The sequence below is a fragment of the Bos grunniens genome, chromosome 12 (genome assembly GCF_055505025.1).
Source record: "Bos grunniens cultivar Pamir isolate PY7600 chromosome 12, Bosgru_T2T1.0, whole genome shotgun sequence".
NCBI lineage: Eukaryota > Metazoa > Chordata > Mammalia > Artiodactyla > Bovidae > Bos > Bos grunniens.
In genome coordinates, this window is record NC_141176.1 from 20,954,617 (window position 1) to 20,978,112 (window position 23,496).

Below are 23,496 nucleotides of genomic sequence, written 5' to 3' on the forward strand. Positions count from 1 at the left end.
ATTTTTTAAATTATAAAATGAATGTCATTTTAGTTTGAAATCAGTGCATGACTGAACTAAAATACTGTTAGAAATTGCAAATAGATTTTTCTTCCTTGGACCTCAAAAGAGAAGGATATCTTCCTGAAAATGAGAAGCAAAGAAAAATACTTAAAACTGTTAGGCTGAAATCACACCTAAATCATTAGGCTATTGGCCTGTTTCCTACAAAATTTCAGGAAATAAATCTTTGCACCTTACTTGTCATCTAGGTTTCGTATAAATAAGATTTTTTAATGTCCTCCTTTTTTGATACAAAAGACATTCAAACAGTGTAAAGAAGAAATATAGTTTGTTTAAGAGAAAGCCTAATGTTAGACCATCTCAGCAGTGATCTGAAGTGTAAGGTTGGGATGCCTTTCTGTTGATGTTTGGCCTAGTCATCTCCATACTGTCACCATGTAAGGTATTCCCTTCCCAGTGGTCCTTTGTTGAAAGCCCCCTTCCCCGCCTCACACAGGTACAGCCAGAGCACCAGGTTAGACTAACCTAGTCCTGCCTTCCATCTGTAGTTGCTGCATGTCAACCATCTGTGCACCAGCATCTTGGCCTTGGAGAACTAGTACTGATTGAGAAAGGAAGTGAATCTCTGTCCAGATGACTGAAGCTCTAAAATGAAGCCCGGCAATGGTCAATAGCTGTGTTTTCTAGCATGTAGAGAAAGCCACCTGGCCATGAATGGTGGCTGACCTACAAGAAAAGTCCTGGGAAGAGAAAGGAAGGGCCTTAGGAATCCTCAACTCTGCTTGTGTCCATGGCTTGCTGCACTTCTGTCTTTATGAGTGTCTCAGTATTCTTACCTTAAATTTCCCTTTTAAATAGTGTGAGATGAATTTCTGTCCTTGACAACTGAAAGAGTAAAATACATTCAGTCTTAGAGGACAAAATTCAGTTTTGATTGCCACCTTTTGAAGGGCTACAGAAAGGATCCATGGGAAGTCGAAGAAATGGTAAACAGGATCAAGGAGGAAGCTTCCAGGGCTTGGGTATTGTTGAATAAAGAAACAATTTTTAAAAACCTTTTCCTAATGCTACAAAAAGAGGGTCTTTAAGCTCCTTTGCAGAGAAGGCAATGGCACCCCACTCCAGTACTCTTGCCTGGAAAATCCCATGGACAGAGGAGCCTGGTGGGCTGCAGTCCATGGGGTCGCTAGGAGTCAGACATGACTGAGTGACTTCCCTTTCACTTTTCACTTTCATGCACTGGAGAAGGAAATGGCAACCCACTCCAGTGTTCTTGCCTGGAGAATCCCAGGGACGGGGGAGCTGGTGGGCTGCCGTCTCTGGGGTTTCACAGAGTCGGACACGACTGAGGCAACTTAGCAGCAGCAGCAGCAAGCTCCTTTCACTAGAGAAAATGGGGTTTGGTCAGAACTAATACTTTTTCGTTACACAGAGCTCCGCACTCCTGGTGTGCCATTGGCATGGCTGCCCTGGACTGTGTGTCTTTATTCAGGAGAGAGTCCGGTTGGGTAGCCCAGTGTGTTGCTTGTTTCACTTTAGTCAAGTGTCCGCTCTTGGCCCAGCCCCTTAGGGAGCGGGAGCAGGATCATGCATGTGGCACGGAACCTTGGAGGAGGCAGACTCTGAAGGCCTGTGAGTCCATGGGTGGCCACAAGAGGGTGCCATGTTGAGGGTCCTGGGAGCCGGTACGTGATTTGTTTTCCAATCTCTGAAGTCTAATGATGTTGATAGTTGAGTTATGAGCAGCACCTTTCTTTCCCAAACCAGCTCTTTCTTCAGTTGCCCCAGCTGCTTTGGAGGTCACTTCTTTAACATCCCATCGTGTGGGACATTTCAAACAGCTGGGTTCCCTGATTCAACTGGTTCATCTCTTCCCTGACGCCAAGAACACCTGGTTATCAGTGGACTACCGAGGCAGCAAAGCCTTGAGAGAGAGAGAGTCCAGTGGGGTAACATGTCAGTATTTTAAGGGAAGCAGAGACTTGCAGAGCTAATGAAGCAGTGATGGAAGCTGTCACAGTCTGAGGGGAGGATGCAGAAGTCTGTTCATAGAGAGAAATCAGATAATGACTTGACTTAAATCCAGTGACATGGACCATGTGAATAACCTCTTTAAGTCCTGGAATCTGTTTAGCAACCATAAAAGGAAATGGCAACCCACTCCAGTATTCTTGCCTGGAAAATCCCATGGAGAGAGGAGTTTGATGGTCTATAGTCCATGGGGTCGCAAAGAGTCAGACATGACTGAGCATGCGTGCATGCAACCAACCATAAAAGAGGACCCTGTATGTCCCTCCTCATTGGGACACCTCTTGGCCAAAATAGCTGTCTGCATGCAACCTCTATCAGCTAGAAAAGCAATGGCGGATTGTTTGGGATGACATAGTTTCTTCTTAGTGGATATTATATTTTAATCCCAGAAAAAAAATAGGATTAAACACAGAAATAATAAAATAAAACCTATATATTAAAAATTTTGTGCTAGGGGTTTAGAAATAATTTGTTCATGTCTGGTATTTTAAGCATTTGTTGTGTTTTTGAGAATTTGGTCTATTAGAACAAGAGACCAACAGTATGACTCCAATTTAAAATATAACTTAGAATTGATTTATATTTGCTGTTTTAAGTTAAGGGATATAAGAGTAAAGGTAGCAAATTTGTAACACTGAAATATTTAAGAGGATTTAATAGTCAACATTTCTATGTTTAATTGATTAGATTTATTATAGTTAAGGACTTAAAAAGTTTTGTTTATTAATCAGACCACTAAACTACTACAAAAGAAGATCAAAACATTAAATGTATAAATGCAGTTTAAAATGTTAAAGGAAATTAGTTATTTAAGCTGCAAGAGCTCTTTTAAAAATAAGTGTTAATTATTAACATTTGCTAGACTTGTTAGTGGAGTAATAAGATTTGGGAATTGAACTCAAATTAGTAAATTTAAGGGAAATTTGGGCTTGACATGGATAACGGTAATTAATTGGATATTATTTTTTCAAAAGTAGATTTTAGATATTTCTCTAAGCACAAAAGCAGATCAGAAAGCCTACACTGATAGTCCAAAATTTTAACTGAGTGACCCATGGAACGTTAATGTAATCCCAGCCAGAACTAGTCCAAGTACAGCCAGGGCTGGTCCCCAAGAAAGTAGGAAAGTGCAAGGATCCAGCTACTGAGCTAGGTCAGCATGGGACCAGTGAGACGGTTCTGGGGGCCACTCTCACACGTGGTATTCTGGGAGTGCTGTGCTTCGTCACTGTTGTGTCCAGCTTTTTGCAACCCCATGGACTATAGCCCACCAGGCTCCTCTGTCCATGTGGATTCTCCAGGCCAGAATTCTGGAGTGGGTTGCCATTCCCTTCTCCAGAGGATCTTCCCAACCCAGGGATCAAACCCAGGTCTCCCGCATTGCAGGCAGGTTCTTTACCATCTGAGCCACCAGGGAAGTCCAATTCTGGGAGAGGTCCTATTCATGCTGGGTTTTACTAGGACTTTCCTCATAGCTCAGTTGGTAAGGAATCCACCTTCAAAGCAGGAGACCCGGTTTGATTGCTGGGTCGGGAAGATCTGCTGGAGAAAGGATAGGCTACCCACTCCAGTATTCGCAGGCTTCCCTTGTAGCTCAGCTGGTAAAGAATCCGCCTGCAATGTGGGAGTCCTGGGCTCGATCCCTGGGTTGGGAAGAAGGGAAGGGCTGGAGAAGGGAAAGGCTACCCACTCCAGTATTCTGGCCTGGCGAATTCCATGGACTGTATAGTCCGTGGGATCGCAAAGAGTTGGACACAGCTGAGTGACTTTCACTTTCACTACCAGATCCCATGGAAATCTGGCCCATTCTCTTAATGGTCCTCTGCATCTTTAGGGTGGGCCCAGCCCAGGTCAGTGACCCCAGGCCCCCACATTCATCCTGCAGTTGTGATATCCCAGCGGGTTGGAGTGGCTAGTGCTTCTACTAGGCAAATTGCCAATGACTTCATGTCCGGTTGTTGACGTATCTGAATATTCAAGCCAGAAATGAGTCATCCTGTTCAACATATGAAGATACTTGCTGCATCCTATCTTGTCTTGAGTGAAAATGCTTATTTAATTGACATATCTCATTGCCCATCTATCAAATTGTCCCAGCCTTAGATCCTTATGTTTCTACATCTGTGTTTTGAATAGTAAGCACTTCAAAGACCAGATTATTTTTTAATTTAGTATTTTTACTTTGACCACCCAATAAAGCCCACACAAAATTCTGGTTGGGAAAGCTCCTAAGGACATAATGAGTACTACTGCTCTGTGAATAACAGTCACGGTGAGTTCCTGACATATTCCTGGCAGGCTTCTTATTAACTCGCAAAACTTGGAGATGCTGTCCTAAATTCTGTTTGCTGAGTAGAGGCATTGTTATTACAGAACTAATCTCAACAATCAACATTTTTCCCCAGTGAGGCAGATTTATGGAAAAGATTAGATCCATCTTTGCTCTTTCGAATCTGCAATGACAGTGACATCTGTGTATTCTAAGGGAAGGCTAGATGGAGCTTTTGTTCAGCCCAGCTCTTTGTTCTGTGGGACAGTTAGCTGATCTCGTCTGATGTGGGCAGCCTTGTGTTCCTGACCTCAGCATTACAACTATATTCAATAGTTCTCTGTCTGTTTTAAGTGAGCTAACAGATAATACTGCAAGAGGAAGCCTAGGTGAGCCACAGCAATGGCTGGAACTGATGAGGTTTCAAGGCTTGAAAAGCAAATTTTGTTTTTAAAACAGATTGGCAGATAAGAACAAAGTAGAAAATTATTGAAAGGGGAACGCAGCAGTGGAAAACTCATTCTTCGGAATTTCCATTATCCGTATCATTTTCCAGACAAAGGTTAATTGAGAGGACAAGTTCAGGGTACTTTAGCCAAAATAATTGTATAAAACTAGGGGGAAAGTGAATGCTAATCTAATTAACACAGCAGGGGTAAGACAAAGAGAAAAGAATATTCCTTTGCGCTCACGCTGCCTCTCCCACCAGCTTTCGTCATGAACGTGAAGCAAGGCACAGTTTACTGGGTCTCAGTTTTCAGAATCACAGATTTTTGGAGCTGAATGGTGATAAAAGTTTACTTCACAGAAAGTAAAAAAGAGGGTTTTTCCAATCTGAAGAGTATACAGTCACGAAAATATATACTATCAAGGCTTTCAGAATACTGGCTTGACCAAAATATTCATTCAGGTTTTTCCAGAACATCTTACAGAAAACCCCGAACGAACATTTTTGGTCAACCCTAAGAGTTACGTGACACAGGGAACAAGAGAAATAAAGGTAGGCACAAGGGAAAATCAGGAAATTGGCATAAAAGAGCAGTTCCAGTTCTAGCTGGATGTTAAAAACCACCTGGGAAGTTTTTCAACTGATGTCTGGGACCCACCCCAGAGATGTAGTTTCAGTTGCTCTAGGGTCGGGTAGGTCTTCAAGCTTCCCTGGTGATTCTTATGTGCAGCCAGATGGCAAACTGCTGGGTTGCCTAATACAATCCATTCACTCTCACTTGTCTTGGCATGACTTCATGACAGCCTCAGTCCCGAGGCTTTGCCAGTCTCTCTCCTGGCACCTGTGTGTGTTCACTGCCCTGAGGACGGTGTGGGGGGCTGAAGTTGAGAGCAGCCGGGAGGTGACCAGTAGTCTGGCAGTAATGCAGCCTTGGCTAGGGCCCCTGGGAGGTTTTGAAGATGTTCATTAGACATGGCTCTTCCAGTGTCTGGCTCACTGGTGTTGCCTTGTTTTAAGTGTGGGTCCTTTTCTGATATGAGCAGCTAGCTCAGCTTTGCAACAGCCCTGCCTTTGAGTTTTGAGAATTCATTTTTATTTATGCCAGCCAGTGGAGGTGGTGGTGGTGTTTAGTCACTAAGTTGTGACCAACTCTTTGCGACCTTATGGACTGTGTAGCCCACCAGGCTCCTCTGTCCGTGGGATTTTCCAGGCAGGAATACTGGTGTGGGTTGCCATTTCCCTCTCTAGGGGATCTTCCTGACCTAGGGATTGAACCCACATCTCCTGCACCGGCAGGCAGATTCTTTACCACTGTGCCACCAGGGAAGCCCAGAGAGTGGTACGGGGTGCCCTGTTTTCCCTAGACTAGTGATTGTAGGCCAGGCAGAAAAACAAAGGTGTTAAGTACCCTACACTGGACATTGTGAGATGCTGCAATTGTGACACCAGTCGTTTCCCTCTCCAAGGCACGCTCGGTGACCCAGTTCAGCAGAACTGGAGCTTCTCCCACCTCCATCTCCATAAAGCATGACTGGGGTCATGTCAAGTCAATAGGTTATCTTTGGGAGGACACAGTCCCTCAGCTTACCGTAAGATTGAGTGTCCCCAAAACCACACTCCCTCTCTGCATTCATGAACGAGGGGACCAGTGAGTATCTCTTGTCTTTATCATGCCGAGCCACTGAATGCCTGAGTCTTGATGCCCCGGGTCCTTTGTTGTTGGAGCGTGGAGGAAAGGCAGGAGGGAGGTCGTCAAGCCAAGGGAGATGGGGCGGAGTTCATGCATGGTGTCTGTGCCTTGGAGAGTGGGTGGTGAAATTGGAAAATTGGTTTAAAATTAGTTTAAAAGGCAGCTGACAGGCAGCAACAGACCAGAGACCACAAGCCAAAAGTGGCCTGCTATTTTTGTACATAAAGTTGTATTGGAACCCACACATAGCAAGTGAACCCCAAATCAGCCACCTTTTCCTCATTGCATCAGACTGGTGGCTTACACACCAGACTGCGTCATTGCAGAAAGTTTTACAGAACCTTCTTTTTTTCTCCCATAAGCTTTGTAGAACTACAGAGTTGACCCTTGAACACAGTGGTGATTCATCTAAACATAGCTTAAGAGTTGGCCTCTGTATCCATTCCTGCCATAGAGCACTGTAGTTCTCACTACGGAAAAATATCCATGTACAAGTGGACCCATGCAGTTCAACCCCATATTGTTTAAAGCTCAGCTATGCTTTGTTTTTAAAACCGTCCACCTATCAGTTTATAAGAACAAATATTTAATTTAAAAATGATGATGAGGCATTCCTAAAATTTTGACTGCTGAATTTATTGAAAGGCATTCAGTTCAGTTCAGTCGCTCAGTCGTGTCCGACTCTTTGCGACCCCATGAATCGCAGCACGCCAGGCCTCCCTGTCCATCACCAACTCCCGGAGTTCACTCAGATTCACATCAATCGAGTCAGTGATGCCATCCAGCCATCTCATCCTCTGTCATCCCCTTCTCCTCCTGCCCACCCTGTCGTCCCCTTCTCCTCCTGCCCCCAATCCCTCCCAGCATCAGTCTTTTCCAATGAGTCAACTCTTCGCATGAGGTGGCCAAAGTACTGGAGTTTCAGCTTTAGCATCATTCCTTCCAAAGAACACCCAGGACTAATCTCCTTTAGAATGGACTGGTTGGATCTCCTTGCAGTCCAAGGGACTCTCAAGAGTCTTCTCCAACACCATAGTTCAAAAGCATCAATTCTTCGGCGCTCAGCTTTCTTCACAGTCCAACTCTCACATCCATACATGACCACTGGAAAAACCGTATGTTTCCATAATACAAAAGCAGTGGTTCTCAACTGGGGGCATTCTTGTAGCCCTTTGTGTCTGAGAACATTGGGCAATGCCTGGAGACGTTTGTGGCTGTCTCCATGTGGTGGGGAGAACAGGGGTTCTGCTGACATCTGCTGGGCAGCATCTAATGCATAAGACACCCCCACACACACAGCAAGGAACTATCCAGCCGAAAATCAGCTGTGCTGAGTTGAGAAACCTTGAGTTAAACTAAATGTCTAAGATTCCAGTGAGGCTTCCAAGTGTGTGTGTGTGTTGACTTAAATGAATAATCCTTCCAAATGTGTGTGTTAACTTAAATGAATAATCCTCTCGCCTACAATATAGTAATGGGTTAAAGTTCAGTCCCACAGGCTAGCATTATACCCTCAGAAACAATTATCTGGATAATTCAAAACTAGATTCTCTTGATTAATGCTCAAAATAAAAATGGGATTTTAAAAAATTATTTTTATTGAGATATAATTGATAGATAATGTGTAATTTTCAGGCACACAGTGTGTTGCTTTGATAACATTTATATATTGCAATACAGTTACTTCAGTAGTTAAAGTTTGTTGCTGTTCAGTTGCCAAGTCATGTCCGACTCTTTGCAACCACATGGACTGCAGCATGCCAGGCTTTCCTGTCCCTCGCTATCTCCTGGAGTTTGCTCACACTCATGTCCATTGGTCATACTAGCTAGACATCTCATCCTCAGCTGCCCAGTAGTTAGCTAAAAGCTTTATCATGTCTTGTATTATTTTTGTGTGTACACTGTACAGAGAATGATTAAGAGCAACTTTGAAGTTTATAATATAGTACTGATGACTAGAAATACTGTTGTGCATTAGATCTTCAGAACTTACTTATCTACTAGTTACAAGTTTGTACCTTGAAATAACAACTCTCTGATTCCCCTACCCTAGCTCTTGATAACCACCATCTTATTGTTTTTACAAGTTCAGTGCTTTTAGATTCCACATATAAGTTGTGTTTGTCTTTATCTGACAGAGGCATTAAGGTAGTAAAGTAAGTCAGATTGGGAAGATCCCCTGCAGGGGGCATGGCAACCCACTCCAGTATTCTTGCCAGGAGAATCTCCATGGACAGAGGAACCTGGCAGGCTACAGTCCAAAGTACAGCTGACCCTTAAACAATACGGGTTTGAACTGCATGGGTCCACTTATATTGGTGGGCTACAGTCATAGGGTCACAAAGAGTCGGACACAACTGAAGCGACTTGGCATGCATACACGCCCCTGTTGTCACAAATGGCAAGATTTCCTTCTTTCATGAGGCTGAATAGTATTCCACGGGGATATATAACATATTTTCTTTATCTGTTGATGGACTCTTAGGTTGCTTCCATGTCTTGGGTGTTAGAAGTAGCGCTACCATTTATTGTTTTAGGACTTCCCTGGTGGCTCAGGTGGTGAAGCATCTGCCTACAATGCAGGAGACCTGGGTTTGATCCCTGGGTCGGGAAGATCCCCTGGAGAAGGCAATGGCACCCCACTCCAGTACTCTTGCCTGGAAAATCCCACGGACAGAGGAGCCTGGAAGGGTGCAGTCCATGGGGTCGTGAAGAGTCAGACACGACTGAGCGACTTCACTTTCACTTTTCACTTTCATGCATTGGAGAAGGAAATGGCAACCCACTCCAGTGTTCTTGCCTGGAGAATCCCAGGGACAGCGGAGCCTGGTGGGCTGCCGTCTGTGGGTCGCATAGAGTTGGACACAACTGAAGTGACTTAGCAGCAGCAGTAGCAGTTCATATTCTCTTTTTTCCACACCCTCATCAGCATTCATTATCTCTTTTTGATGATAGCCTTTGTAACAAATAAGAGGTAATATCTCATGGTGGTTTCAATTTGCATTTCCCAATGATTAGTGATGTTGAAAACCTTTTCATGTACCTGTTGGCCATTCATATATTTTCTTTGAAAATATTGTCTGTTCAGGTCCTTTGTCCATTTTGTTTGGGTCATTTTTTGTTTTTGCTATTAGGTTGTGTGAGTTCTTTGTTTACGTTAACCCCTCATCAATATGTGATTTACAAATATCTTCTTCCATTCCATGGGTTGTCTTTTCACTTTGTTGATCCTTTCTTTTGCTATGTAGAAGCTTTTTATTTGATCTAGTCCCACTTGTATATTTTTTGTATTTTGCTGTTTATGGTTTAAATGTCATATTCAAAAAATTATTACCAAGACCCATATCAAGGAGCTTTATTTCCTATGTTTCTTCTAGGAGTTTTATAGTTTCAGGTTTATTTTTAAGTCTTTAATCCACTTCAAGTTAATATTTGTAAGTGGTATAAAATAGGGGCCTAGTTTCATTCTTTTCCAAGTGTGAATATTCAGTTTTCCAACCACCATTTATTAAACAGATGGTCTTTTCTCTAGAGTATTCTTGACTTCTTTGTCAAATATTAGTTGACCGTATATGCATAGATTTATTTCTGGGATCTGAATTTTGTTCCACTGGTCTGTGTGTGTTTTTACGCCATACCATAAAAACATACAGTTTTGATCACTGTCCCTTTGAAATCAGATATTGTGGTGTCTCCAGCTTTGTTCTTCTTTCTCAGGATTACTTTTGCTATCTGAAGTGCTTTATGGTTCCAAAAACACTTTGCTGTTGTTGTTCGGTCACTAAATTGTGTCCAACCCTTTGCGACCCATGAATTGCAGCACGCCAGGCTTTCCTGTCCTTCACCATCTCTCAGAGTTTACTCAAACTCATGTCCATTGGGTCAGTGATGTCATCCAATCATCTCATCCTCTGCCACCCCCGTCTCTTCTTGCCCTCAATCTTTCCCAGCATCAGGATATTTTCCAATGAGCCATCTCTTCACATTAGTGGACAACATATTGGAGTTTAGCATCATTTCCTTCCAATGAATATTCAGGATTGATTTCCTTTAGGATTGACTGGTTTGATCTCCTTGATGTTCAAGGGACTATCAAGAGCCTTCTCCAGCACCACAATTCAAAAGCATCAGTTCTTTGGCACTCAGCCTTCTTTATGGTCCAACTCTCACATCTATACATGACTACTAGAAAAAGCATAGCTTTGACTATATGCACCTTTGTCAGCAAAGTGATATCTCTGCTTTTTAATATGCTATATTTCTCATAACTTTCCTTCCAAGGAGCAAGCATCTTTTAATTTCATGGCTGCAGTCACCATCTACAGTGATTTTGGAGCCTAAAAAGATAAAATCTGTCATTGCTTCCACTCTTCCCCTTTCTGTTTGTTGTGAAGTGATAGGACCAGATGCCATGATCTTTGTCTTTTGAAGTTAAGTTTTAAGCCAGCTTTTTCACTCTCCTCTTTCACCTTCATCAGAAGGCTCTTTAGTTCCTCTTTGCTTTCTGCCATTCAGTTCAGTTGCTCAGTCATGTCTGACTCTCTGCGACCTCATGAATCGCAGCATGCCAGGCCTCCCTGTCCATCACAAACTCCCAGAGTTCACTCACACTCACGTCCATCGAGTCAGTGATGCCATCCAGCCATCTCATCCTCTGTCATCCCCTTCTCCTCCTGCCCCGAATCCCTCCCAGCATCAGAGTCTTTTCCAATGAGTCAACTCTTCGCATGAGGTGGCCAAAGTACTGGAGTTTCAGCTTCAGCATCATTCCTTCCAAAGAAATCCCAGGGCTGATCTCCTTCAGAATGGACTGGTTGAATCTCCTTGCAGTCCAAGGGACTCTCAAGAGTCTTCTCCAACACCACAGTTCAAAGGCATCAATTCTTCAGCGCTCAGCCTTCTTCACAGTCCAACTCTCACATCCATACATGACCACTGGAAAAACCATAGCCTTGACTAGACGAACCTTTGTTGGCAAAGTAATGTCTCTGCTTTTGAATATGCTATCTAGGTTGGTCATAACTTTCCTTCCAAGGAGTAAGCATCTTTTAATTTCATGGCTGCAATCACCATTGCATTAGAGTGGTATCATGTCTGAGGTTGTTTTGATATTTCTCCCAGCAATCTTGATTCCAGCTTGTGCTTTATCCAGCCCAGTATTTCGCATAATGTACTCTACATATAAGTTAAACAAGCAGGGTGACAAAATAACCTTTGATGTACTCTTTTCCCATTTTAGGGTAATTTTTTCTGTTTCTGTAAAAAATGTCATTGGAATTTTTATTGTAATTCCACTAAGTCTATAAATCAATTTGGGTGGTATGGACTGTTCATTATAATAATTCTCCCAATCTAGAAATGAGATTCTTTTTTCTTTAATATCTTAGTTTTGAGTGTGCAGATCTTTCGCCTCCTTGGTTAAATTTATTGATAAGTATTTTGTTGTTTATAGTACTATTGTAAATGAAATTTTTAATCTCTCAGATAATTCATTGTTAGTGTGTAGAAATGTACATGATATTGATTTTTGTATCCCCCAACTTTACTGTATTCATTTATTCTAATAGTTTTTATTGGAGTCTTTAGGGTTTTCTTTTTATTGAGGTCTAAATGACCTGTCACATTATATTTGTTTCAGGTATACAACCTAATGATTCAGTATTTGTATATATTGCAAAATCATCATGAGTCTAATTAACATTTATCATCAAACATAGAAAAATTTTTTCTTCTGAAGAGAACTTTTAAGATATACTCTTTACAACTTTTTTATACATAATACAGTATTACTAATATAGTCGCCATGTTGTATATTACATCCCTAGGACTTATAACTAGGATTTTATACATTTGGGCCCACTTTGCCTATTTTACTGATCCCCCAACTGACTTCTGGCAATTAATAATAATACCCTGTTCTCTGTATCAATGAGCTCATTTTGTTTCCTTTTTTGGTATTTTTTTGATTCTACATGTAACCAAGATCTTATGATATTTGTCTTTGTCTGACTTGTTTCACTTAGCAAAATGACCACAAGTTCTATCCGTGTTGTCCAGAATAGCAAGGTTTCCTTTTTATGACTAATATTCCTGTGTGTGTGTGTGTGTGTGTGTGTACATATATATGTACGCCCATATTTTGTTTACCATTCATCTGTTGATAAATACTTAGGTTGCTTCTGTGTCTTGGCTATTGTAAATAATGCCACAATGAACATGGGGGTGAAGATATGCTTGAGTTAGTGTTTAATTTTGTGAGAAGCTCCATATTATTTTCCATAGTGGCTGTACCAATTTACATTCTCAATAACAGTGCACAAGGGTTCCCATTTTTCTATATCTTCCCCAACACTGTTATTTCTTGTCTGTTTAACAGTAGTCATTTTAATAGGTGTGAGATGATATCTCATTGTGGTTTTAATTTGCATTTCCAAGATATTAGTGACATTGAGCACGATTTTGTGTACCTGTTGGCCATCAATATGTCTTCCTTAGAAAAATGTCTATTCAGATCCTTTGACTTCTACTTAATTGGACTTTTTTCTTTCTTTTTTTTTTGCTATTGAGTGTATGAGTTCTTTTTATATTTTGGATAATTAACCCTTTATCAGATACATGATTTTCAAATATTTTCTCCCATTTGGTAGATTGCATTTTCACTTTGTTGGTGGTTTCTTTTGCTGTGCTGAAGATTTTAGTTTGATGTATTCTCTTCTCACTTTTTCATTTTTGCTTCTGTTGCCTTTGCTTTTGGTGTCAAATTCAAGTCATCATCATCAAGATCAATCTCAAGAGCTTACTGTTTTTTTCTAGGAGTTTTATGGTTTCAAGTTTTATATTCAGGTCTTTAATCCATTTTGAGTTCATTTTTGTGTATGGAGTGAATGGTTTAGTTTCATTCTTTTGCAAGTGGCTATCCAGTTTCCTGACATCTTTTCCCATTGTATATACTTGGGTCCTTTTGTCATAAATTAACCATATATGCATGGGTTTATTTCTGGGCTCTCTATTCTGTTGCAATGATTGATGTGTCTGTTTTTATGCCAGTACCATACTATTATGATTGCCATTCAGTTCGGTTGCTCAGTCGTGTCTGACTCTTTGCGATCCCATGGACTGCAGTATGCCAGGTTTCCCTGTCCTTCACCAACTCCCGGAATTTACTCAAACTCATGCCCTCTGAGTTGATGATGCCATCCAATGATCTCATCCTCTGTTGTCCACTTCTCCTCCTGCCTTCAATCCTTCCCAGCATCAGGGTCTTTTCTAATCAATCAGCTCTTTGCAACAGGTAGCCAAAGTATTGGACCTTCAGCATCAGTCCTTCCAATGAATATTCAGGACTGATTTCCTTTAGGATGGACAGGTTTGATCTTACAGTCCAAGGGACTCTCAAGAGTCTTCTCCAACACTTCAGTTGATTACCATTACTATTCTGTAATATAGTTTGAAATCAGGAGGCTTAATGCTTCTGTGTTCTTATTTCTCAAGATTCTTTTGGATATTCAAGGTCTTTTGTGGTTCCACAACAAATTTTAGGATTGTTCTATTTCTGTGATAAATGTCATTGGAATTTTGATAGGGATTGCACTGAATCTGTAGATGGCTTTGGGTAACATGGACATTTTCACAATATTCTTCCAATCTAGGGCCCAGAATATATTTCCACTTATTTGTGTCTTAATTTTTTCCTCTGTGTCTTATAGTTTTCAGTGTACAGGTCTTTGATCACCTTGGTTAAATTTATTCCTCAGTACTTTGATACAATTTTAAGTTGGACGGTTTTAACTTTTCTTTGTGATAGTTCATTATTACTATACAGAAATGCAATAGGTTTTTGTATATTGATTTTGTATCCTACAACTTACTGAATTTATTATTCAGTAAATCTCTTCTATTAGCTTATCAATCTCTATTTCATTTATTACTGCTCTGATCTTTGTTATTGCCTTTCTGCTAAATTTGGGCTTAGTTTCTTCTTCTCTAATTCTTTGAGATGTTTATCACTATAAACTTCCCTCTTAGAACTGCCTTTGCAGCATCCCATGGGTTTTTATATGTTGTGCTATTATTTTCATTTGTTTTAGGCTATTTTTTATTTTACTTTTGATTGCTTCTTTGATCCATTTGTTTTTCATTATACTTGGGAACATTTCAGCTCTCCTCCTGTTTTTGATTTCTAGTTTTATACCACAATGGTATAAAGATACTTGGTATAATTTTGACCTTCTTAAATTTGCTAAGACATTGTGATTTATTCTGGAGAATGTTTTGTGTGCAAGAAGAAGTGTGTGCTGCTGCTACTGTATAGTCTATTCTGTATATGTCTGTAGGTCCATGTGTTGTAGAGCATCATTTATGTCCATTATTTCCTTCTTGACTTTCTACCTGGATAGTCTACCCACTGTTTAAAGTGGTATATTGTTGTCTGTTTTTCCCTTCAGATCTTTTAATAATATTTTAAAATAATTGTTTAGTATTTCAGACACTCTAATATTGGGTGTGCATATCTTTACAGTTTAGGTATCTAATAAATTGCACCTTCATCATTATATAATGACCTTGTCTCCTGTTAAGTTTTTGACTTAATATCTATTTTGTCTGATATAAATACAACCACTTCTGCTTTCTTTAGGTTTCTATTTGCTTCAAATGTCTTTTCTAATCCCTTCACATTCTGCTTGTGAGTATCTATACTGCTTAAGTGAAATTCTTGTAGACAGATACAGATGGGTCTTATTTTTAATCCATTTAACCAATTTTTAGCCCATTTACATTAATTATTGATAGCTAAAGACTTACTATCACCAATGTTAATTTGATTGTTTTGTCATTCCTTGGTTCCTTTTGCTGTCTTTCTTTGTGAATTTGATTATCTTTTTGCAGTAGTTTGCTTTGATTCTTTACTTCTTGTCATTTTGTATCTATTATCTGGTTTTCGTCTATGGTTACATGCTGCTGCTGCTGCTGCTAAGTCACTTCAGTCGTGTCCGACTCTGTGCGACCCCATGGACGGCAGCCCACCAGTCTCCCCTATCCCTGGGATTCTCCAGGCAAGAACACTGGAGTGGGTTGCCATTTCCTTCTCCAATGCATGAAAGTGAAAATTGAAAGGGAAGTCGCTCAATCGTGTCCGACTCCTTGCGACCCCATGGACTGTAGCCCACCAGGCTCCTCCATCCATGGGATTTTCCAGGCAAGAATACTGGAGTGGGTGGCCATTGCCTTCTCCATGAGACTTTCATAATACATTTTATAGTTTTCAGCTAAAAATAGATGATTATGACACCTTCCATTACTTAAGAAAGATCCACCCATTTACCTGCCCCCTCAGATTATGTTGATGTCCCAACTTATATTTATAAATGTTACATTAACATAATATTGGATGGGTTGCCATTCCCTTCTCCAGGGGATCTTCCTGACCCAGGAATCGAACTTGTGTCTCTCACATCTCCTGCATTAGTAGGCAGGTTCTTTACCACTGGCACCACCTGGGAAGCCCCATATATTAAACATCTGTATTGTTATATTTATAAAAGTTATATTAACATAATGTTTCAGCTATGGTTACTTTCATTCAACACGGTTGTCTTTAACCTATATGCTAGCTATCAAAGTGATTTATACACCACTGCTGAAGTATTGAGTATTTTGAATATGACTATATGTATTCACCTTTACCAGTATTATATTTCAGTATGTTTTCATGTTAATTTGTTTCAGTTTGAAGAACTTTCTTCAGCATTTCTTGTAGGGCAGGTCTGTGTTCTCAGATAATCAGTTGTGTCCGACTCTTTGCGACCCCCTGGACTGTAGCCCGCCAGGCTCCTCTGTCCAAGGGGTTTCCCAGGTAAGAACACTCATTTCTTCCTTCAGGGGGTCTTTCTGACCCAGGGATCAAACCCACATCTCTTATGTCTCCTGCATTGGCAGGCAGATTTTTCACCTGTGAGCCACCTGGGAAGCAGGTCTAATGGTGATTAAATTCCCTCATGCTTTGGTTTGGTCTTTATCTCGCCTTCATTTCTGGGTGACAGATTTGGTTTGCTTAAGTGCTTTGAATACATCATCCCACTGTCTCTAGGCCTACGAGGTTTCTGCTGAAAGCTTTACAGTTCTATCAGAATTCCCTGGTTGGGATTTTCTCTCACTGCTTTCACTGTCCTGACTTTTGAGAGGTTGATGATAATGTGTCTTAGTGAGGATCTCTTTGGGTGTTATCTCTGAGCTTCCCTTACCTAGATGGCTATCTCATCCCTCAGATTTGGGACTTTTTCAGCTAATATTTCTCTGAATAAGATTTCGGTCTCTTTATCCTTTCTCTGTTCTAAGACTCCAAAGTGAAGATATTCTTTTGATCATGTCCCACATAGTTTGTGTCGGTATTCTTCACTCTTTTTCATTCTAATTTCAAAAATGGGATTCTTGCTTAAGTTGTTGATCATTTCTGCTACTTTTAGGATCTCCTCATTAAACTGTGGCAAGGAGTATTTCTGTAATGCTTACCACTTATGCTTATGATCAAGGGAATTTTAAGGTGCTTTTATATATACAAATATTATAAATCATAAATACCAACAGTTATATTTGGTTTTGATGGGGAAAAATGAGGACTGTAGTATTATTGAATAGTGGTAGCAGTACCTAATGATGAAAAAATTTCAAGTCAAGAAATATCTGAGGGGCTGCCTCAGGGACCACCTTTGTTTAATATTATCAGATCTTGGGAAAGTGTGGTAAGCATTACAGAAGATACTAAATAGAGGGACTGAACACCAAGACAACGTATGAGATAAAAATACATATCTTATATATGTCAGATCAAATCAGTTGCTCAGTCGTGTCCGACTCTTTGCAACCCCATCAATCGCAGCACGCCAGGCCTCCCTGTCCATCACCAACTCCCGGAGTTCACTCAGACTCACGTCCATCGAGTCGGTGATGCCATCCAGCCATCTCATCCTCTGTCGTCCCCTTCTCCTCTTGCCCCCAATCCCTCCCAGCATCAGAGTCTTCTCCAATGAGTCAACTCTTTGTATTGGGTGGCCAAAGTACTGGAGTTTCAGCTTTAGCATCATTCCTTCCAAAGAAATCCCAGGGCTGATGATCTTCAGAATGGACTGGTTGGATCTCCTTGCAGTCCAAGGGACTCTCAAGAGTCTTCTCCAACACCACAGTTCAAAAGCATCAATCCTGTGCTCAGCTTTCTTCACAGTCCAACTCTCACATCCATACATGACCACTGGAAAAACCATAGCCTTGACTAGACGGACCTTTGTTGGCAAAGTAATGTCTCTGCTTTTCAATATGCTATCTAGGTTGGTCATAACTTTCCTTCCAAGGAGTAAGCGTCTTTTAATTTCATGGCTGCAGTCACCATCTGCAGTGATTTTGGAGCCCAGAAAAATAAAGTCTGACACTGTTTCTCCACCTATTTGCCATGAAGTGATGGGACCGGATGCCATGATCTTCGTTTTCTGAATGTTGAGCCTTAAGGCAACTTTTTCACTCTCCACTTTCACTTTCATCAAGAGGCTCTTTAGTTCTTCTCTTTCTGCCATAAGGGTGGTGTCATCTGCATATCTGAGGTTATTGATATTTCTCCCGGCAATCTTGATTCCAGCTTGTGTTTCTTCCAGTCCAGCGTTTCTCATGATGTACTCTGCATAGAAGTTAAATAAGCAGGATGACAGTATACAGCCTTGACGTACTCCTTTCCCTATTTGGAACCAGCCTGTTGTTCCATGTCCAGTTCTAAGTGCTGCTTCCTGACCTGCATACAAACTTCTCAAGAGGCAGATCAGGTGGTCTGGTATTCCCATCTCTTTCAGAATTTTCCACAGTTTATTGTGATCCACACAAAGGCTTTGGCACAGTCAATAAAGCAGAAATAGATGTTTTTCTGGAACTCTCTTTTTCGATGATCCAGCGGGTGTTGGCAATTTGATCTCTGGTTCCTCTGCCTTTTCTAAAACCAGCTTGAACATCAGGAAGTTCATGGTTCACGTATTGCTGAAGCCTGGCTTGGAGAATTTTAAGCATTACTTTACTAGCGTGTGAGATGAGTGCAATTGTGCGGTAGTTTGAGCATTCTTTGGCATTGCCTTTCTTTGGGATTGGAATGAAAGCTGACCTTTTCCAGTCCTGTGGCAACTGCTGAGTTTTCCAAATTTGCTGGCATGTTGAGTGCAGCACTTTCACAGGATTATCTTTCAGGATTTGGAATAGCTCAACTGGAATTCTATCACCTCCACTAGCTTTGTTCGTAGTGATGCTTTCTAATGCCCACTTGACTTCACATTCCAGGATGTCTGGCTGTAGGTCAGTGATCACACCATCGTGATTATCTGGGTCATGAAGATCTTTTTTGTATAGTTCTTCTGTGTATTCTTGCCACCTCTTCTTAATATCTTCTGCTTCTGTTAGGTCCATACCATTTCTGTCCTTTATCGAGCCCATCTTTGCATGAAATGTTCCTTTGGTATCTCTGATTTTCTTATATTTATTCAGTAGTAATTTGAGTGCCTGTTTTGTACAAATATGAATGTATTAATATTTTTTTAAAAATACTTCTATAAAGGATAGGTGTTAAAGGTCAATCAACCCAGCTCCTAAATGCCTTACTGCACTAAGTAAAAATTTAAACCTAGTTCCTTTAAATACGTAAATATACTTCTATGCAAAATGTTTGTTGTGGTGATTTGTAAGCTCAGGTTCAACTGAAAAAGACGCTTAAAAAAATGGAAGCTTACTGATGGATGCTTACTTCTCTCTCCTGTTTTTGGCAGCCCGTAGTCCTCAGAGATCCAAGCCTCTTTTCATTGTGTCTTTCAGAATGGCTGCTGGGTGGAATAACAAATGTTTATCTTATTTTTTTTTATAAAGTTATTACTAGTCTTAAAAAAAAGAACTCCTGCCCATCAAGAGACACCAGAAAGAGAGTAAGATGACAAGCCACAGACTGTATAATGATATTTAGAATGCATACAGCCAAGAAAAAGAATTGAATCTAGAACATACTGTATACACAGAGCAGGTGCTTCACTAAAGAGGATATTCAAATGGCCAATAAACATAAAAAGATAATATTAGTCATCTGGAAGATGCCAGTTAATAGCATGATGAAACACCATCACCTACCAAAATGACTGAAATGAAAAAGAATTGTAACCATAAAGGTTGGCGAGGATATAAAGCAGTTGGAATCCTTGTAAACTCCTGGCAGAACTATGCATTGGTACAGTCAGTTTGGTGTAGATTTCTTTGGAAGTGCCAGCTGAAACTAACAGTTGCTCACCTTGTGCCCCAGCAATTCCACTCCTACTTATGTGGCCAAGAGAAATGAGAGCCTTTTGTTCACAAAAGAAGGGAAGTGGTCGGATGAGGCTTCACAGCACCCCCTTAGGCTTGGTCTCTGAAGACGGGCAGATGTTCTCTAGGCAGACAGGCATCAGGAGTGGCATGGGTTGTTTGGGAATGATGGCAGTTCCAAATGACTAGAGCATACAGAGTGCAATTGTAGGAAGACCCAAGGCTCGATGGGGTAGACAAGTTCTTGCAGTGCTTGCCAGTGAGTCTCTTCTGCCGAGAAACATGGTCAGGTTTGTATTTGGAGAGGTGTGTCGGGTGAAGCTGGGGAGGCTGTGTAACCATTGGCAGGAAGCCTGTCCAGGTGGAGAGTCACTTTGCTGCCATTTTGCCAGTTCGGCAAAATGGTATACATTGTCTTGTCTTTCGTTTCATAAAGAAAAGAATTAGTATGTAGCCCTGACAGTTTGAAAACCTTACAATTCCATAATAACAAAGAGGATAAAAACAGACAAGTAACTGTCCAGCGAAGACTTGGTTAAACCACCATCCTGTACAGCCTAGAATCTCTGAAAATTTTCAAACTTTCAACCTAGAAATGTCGCTGATTTGACAAAATGTACACAGATTAGGCTTCCCTGGTGGCTGAGTTGGTAAAGAGTCTGCCTGCAATGCCAGAGTCCCGGGTTCAATCCCTAGGTCAGGAAGATCCCCTGGAGAAGGAAGTGGCAAAACACTCCAGTATTCTTGTTTGGGCAATCCCATGGACCGAGGAGCCTGGAGGGCTACAGTCCATGGGGTTACAAGAGTTGGACATGACTTAGCGACTAACCTACACAGATTACTTTGAGAGTGAATCTTGCCTGAATCCTCCCACTCTCTTTCTACTAACCATTCAGAAAAGACAGCCCAGGGTTTTGGTTCAAGATGGTGACACAGGAGGAGCCTCAACTCACCTCCCACCATGGACACAGCAAACCTCTAGCTACAGATGGAACAACTTCTTCTAAAACTAGCAGAGCAACTCCTGCAAAGTAGGCAGGAGAGACTGAGACACAGTATCCCCAGGACCCACAATCAGAGGGGCTCTTTAACTCCCAGCCTGTCCCCAAGGAGCAAAGGGTTTGAAGCCCAGATTTTAAGGCTCCCACCTGAAAGTGAAGTCGCTCAGTCATGTCTGACTCTTTGCGACCCTATGGACTGTAGCCCACCAGGCTCCTTCGTCCATGGGATTCTCCAGCCAAGAGTACCGAAGTGGGTTGCCATTTTCTTCTCCTGGCTCCCACCTGAGAGACAAGTTATCTCTAACTCTGAGAACCTCTAGCTTTGAAAGCCACTGGGGCTTGTGTGCAAGAAATTCAGAAGGTGATAGAATTCTTAAAGGGCTTAGGCAGAATCACCCATTCTAGGGCCCAGAGCAGAGGCAGCCAACTAAAACATACCAAGGCTTTCTGTGAAACAGGTCAATTTGTTTATCTTAAAGCTTCAGCCCAAGAGGCAGGCATCTAATTTAACACATGTGCAGGGGCTTACTCTCCAAAACAGAGGCGGGAAGGTGCTATCTTTACACTGTCCCTCACTCCAAGTCACTGGTATCTCCTAGAAAGAGCTTGAGCAGTCATCTTATGCCCTGCTTTTTGCAGTTGCCATCCAGAGGAATCCCTTAGCTGCCTGGCTCTGGTGGACAGCAGAGCTTACACTCACAGGTCCCACAGGACTGTAACAAGTCAAGACATTTTAACTATCTAACCCCAGGGAACAGCAGAGAAGAAGAGAATCAAAAGCCCCAATCCTCCTATACAGGAAGCCTCTTAACTTACCTTCATAGCTGTGGCCTGTGAGCCAGGCTTCTCTCACACACACACACACACATACTTCTTTCCTCTGCAAAGACCGGGGAAGCTGGTAACTGTCATCTTCATGCTTTCCGTCTTCCCAGCTCCAATTCACCATAGTCTCTGAGAATCTGGTGACCCAGAATTTGTGGCTGCCACCCTGAGGACACGTCCTTTGATAGCCTGGCTCTTGTGGCCAGTGAGGCTTATGTTCACAGGTTCAATGGGACAGTAGCAAAGAAATAGTTCCTAACACATTATTGACACACATTAATACATCTTTTGCTACCCAAACATTATCAAATGGAGATGTAGCAATACATTTTCAGAGGGTGATACAATTAATGTCAGCATTAAAGTTGCTGGAGCTTAAAATTGATCAAGGGTCCAGTTCATTTACAGCTCATGACTGCTGTTATTCACATTTTGCTGTGTTAGTTCCAACTATGTGTATATTATAAACATGAATTTATCAGGGAGTTTCATGCAGATACTTTCTCTAATTGTCCGAGGAACATATATACTAGTATCCTAGAAGATGGTAGTTCTACAGAGTATAGTTCTAACTATATGAATATTAGACCAACAAAAAGACAAAAAAAACCTTAGTGACTGATACTGATATGGAAAGTGAAAATGAAACTCACCGTGCTGGAGAATACTCCTTTGCTTCTACAGAACAGTGTGTTGAAGACTACAGTTCACAAAAATTAGAAGAATTTACAGGTATGTCAGGTGTAGCTAACCCCCGAAGTGTTAGTCAAGTAACAGAATTAGTTTCTGCAAAAATCCCCTGGTCAATAAGGACTTAACCGGCTATCAACCCCAAGGCTCAGTACAGAGGGAGCAGATAGATTCTCCCCTCTGGGACACTGACAGGTCTAGGAACACCCTCCCTTCTGGGACCCACTAGGAATAAAATAGGCTCCTTAAACAAACACAACCAACTAGGGCAGGGTTGGACAGTAATTTTATCTTTTACTTGAGGTTGCTACTTCAGACTAGGAGCAGTGGCTGTTTTCTCTAGTGCATACACACACCAACACAGAAAGTCAAAGAAATAGAAGAATATGCTCCAGATGGAAGAAGATAAAAATCTCAGAAAAAGACCTTAATGATACAGAGATAAGTTATTTACCTCATGATGAGTTCAAAACAATGGTCATAAAGATGCTTATGAGTTCAGGAGAACATGGGGTGCATAAAGTGAGACCTGCAACAAAGGAAGGAAAATATAAGAAAGTAGCAATGAAAGTCACAGAGCTGAAAAATATAATAACTGCAGAGAAAAATACACTAGAGGGGTTTAGCAAGGCGCTAGTGGTAGAGAACCTGCCTGCCAATGCGGGAGATATAAGAGACACAGGTTCAATCCCTGGGTTGGGAAGATCTCCTGGAGGAGGGCACAGCAACCCAATCCAGTATTCTTGCCTGGAGAATCCCATGGACAGAGGAGCCTGGCAGGCTGCAGTCCATCGGGTAATGCAGTCAGACATGACTAAAGCAACTGGACAACAAGAACTTTAGAATGCTTTTAAACTTATCAATTCAAAACAGACTTATAAGTTGTTTTTTGTAAGCCTCATGGTAGCTTAAAGCAAAAACCCATTAAAAAAAATAAAGAAAATCTAAGCATGCTAAGGCAAGATATCATCAAATTTCAGAGGAGGAGCCAGAAAAGAAGAGGAATTACAAAACAGCCAGAAAACAATGAACAGAATGACCATAAGACATACCTATTAATAATCACTTTAAATATAAATGGACTGAATTCTCCAATCAAAAGAGTAGCTGAATAGATATAAAAAGACAAGATACATCTATATGTTGCCTATAAGATACTTACTTCAGATGTAAGGATACACACAGATTGAAAGTGAAGGAATGGTAAAACACTAATTAGAGACAA

The 23,496-nt window shown here is 41.2% G+C and overlaps 1 protein-coding gene and 1 long non-coding RNA gene across 19 annotated transcripts in view; one reads left to right on the top strand and one right to left on the bottom strand.

Annotated features, from left to right (window-relative positions):
- FAM124A (family with sequence similarity 124 member A) overlaps window positions 1-23,496 on the top strand; it is a 119,332-nt gene that overhangs the window by 71,770 nt on the left and 24,066 nt on the right. The window lies entirely within an intron of this gene.
- LOC147361489 (uncharacterized) overlaps window positions 18,713-23,496 on the bottom strand; it is a 112,009-nt gene continuing 107,225 nt past the window's right edge. For 8 of the 18 annotated variants that reach the window (XR_015138006.1, XR_015138001.1, XR_015138012.1 and 5 more), the window contains 6 exons: window positions 22,726-22,800; window positions 22,235-22,281; window positions 21,573-21,836; window positions 19,742-20,175; window positions 19,211-19,286; window positions 18,713-18,969 (listed from right to left, as the gene is read on the bottom strand). This is a non-coding gene — a long non-coding RNA (uncharacterized LOC147361489). The remainder of the gene's footprint in view (window positions 18,970-19,210; window positions 19,287-19,741; window positions 20,176-21,572; window positions 21,837-22,234; window positions 22,282-22,725; window positions 22,801-23,496) is intronic. The other 10 variants (XR_015138011.1, XR_015138007.1, XR_015138010.1 and 7 more) reach the window with 8 other exon arrangements.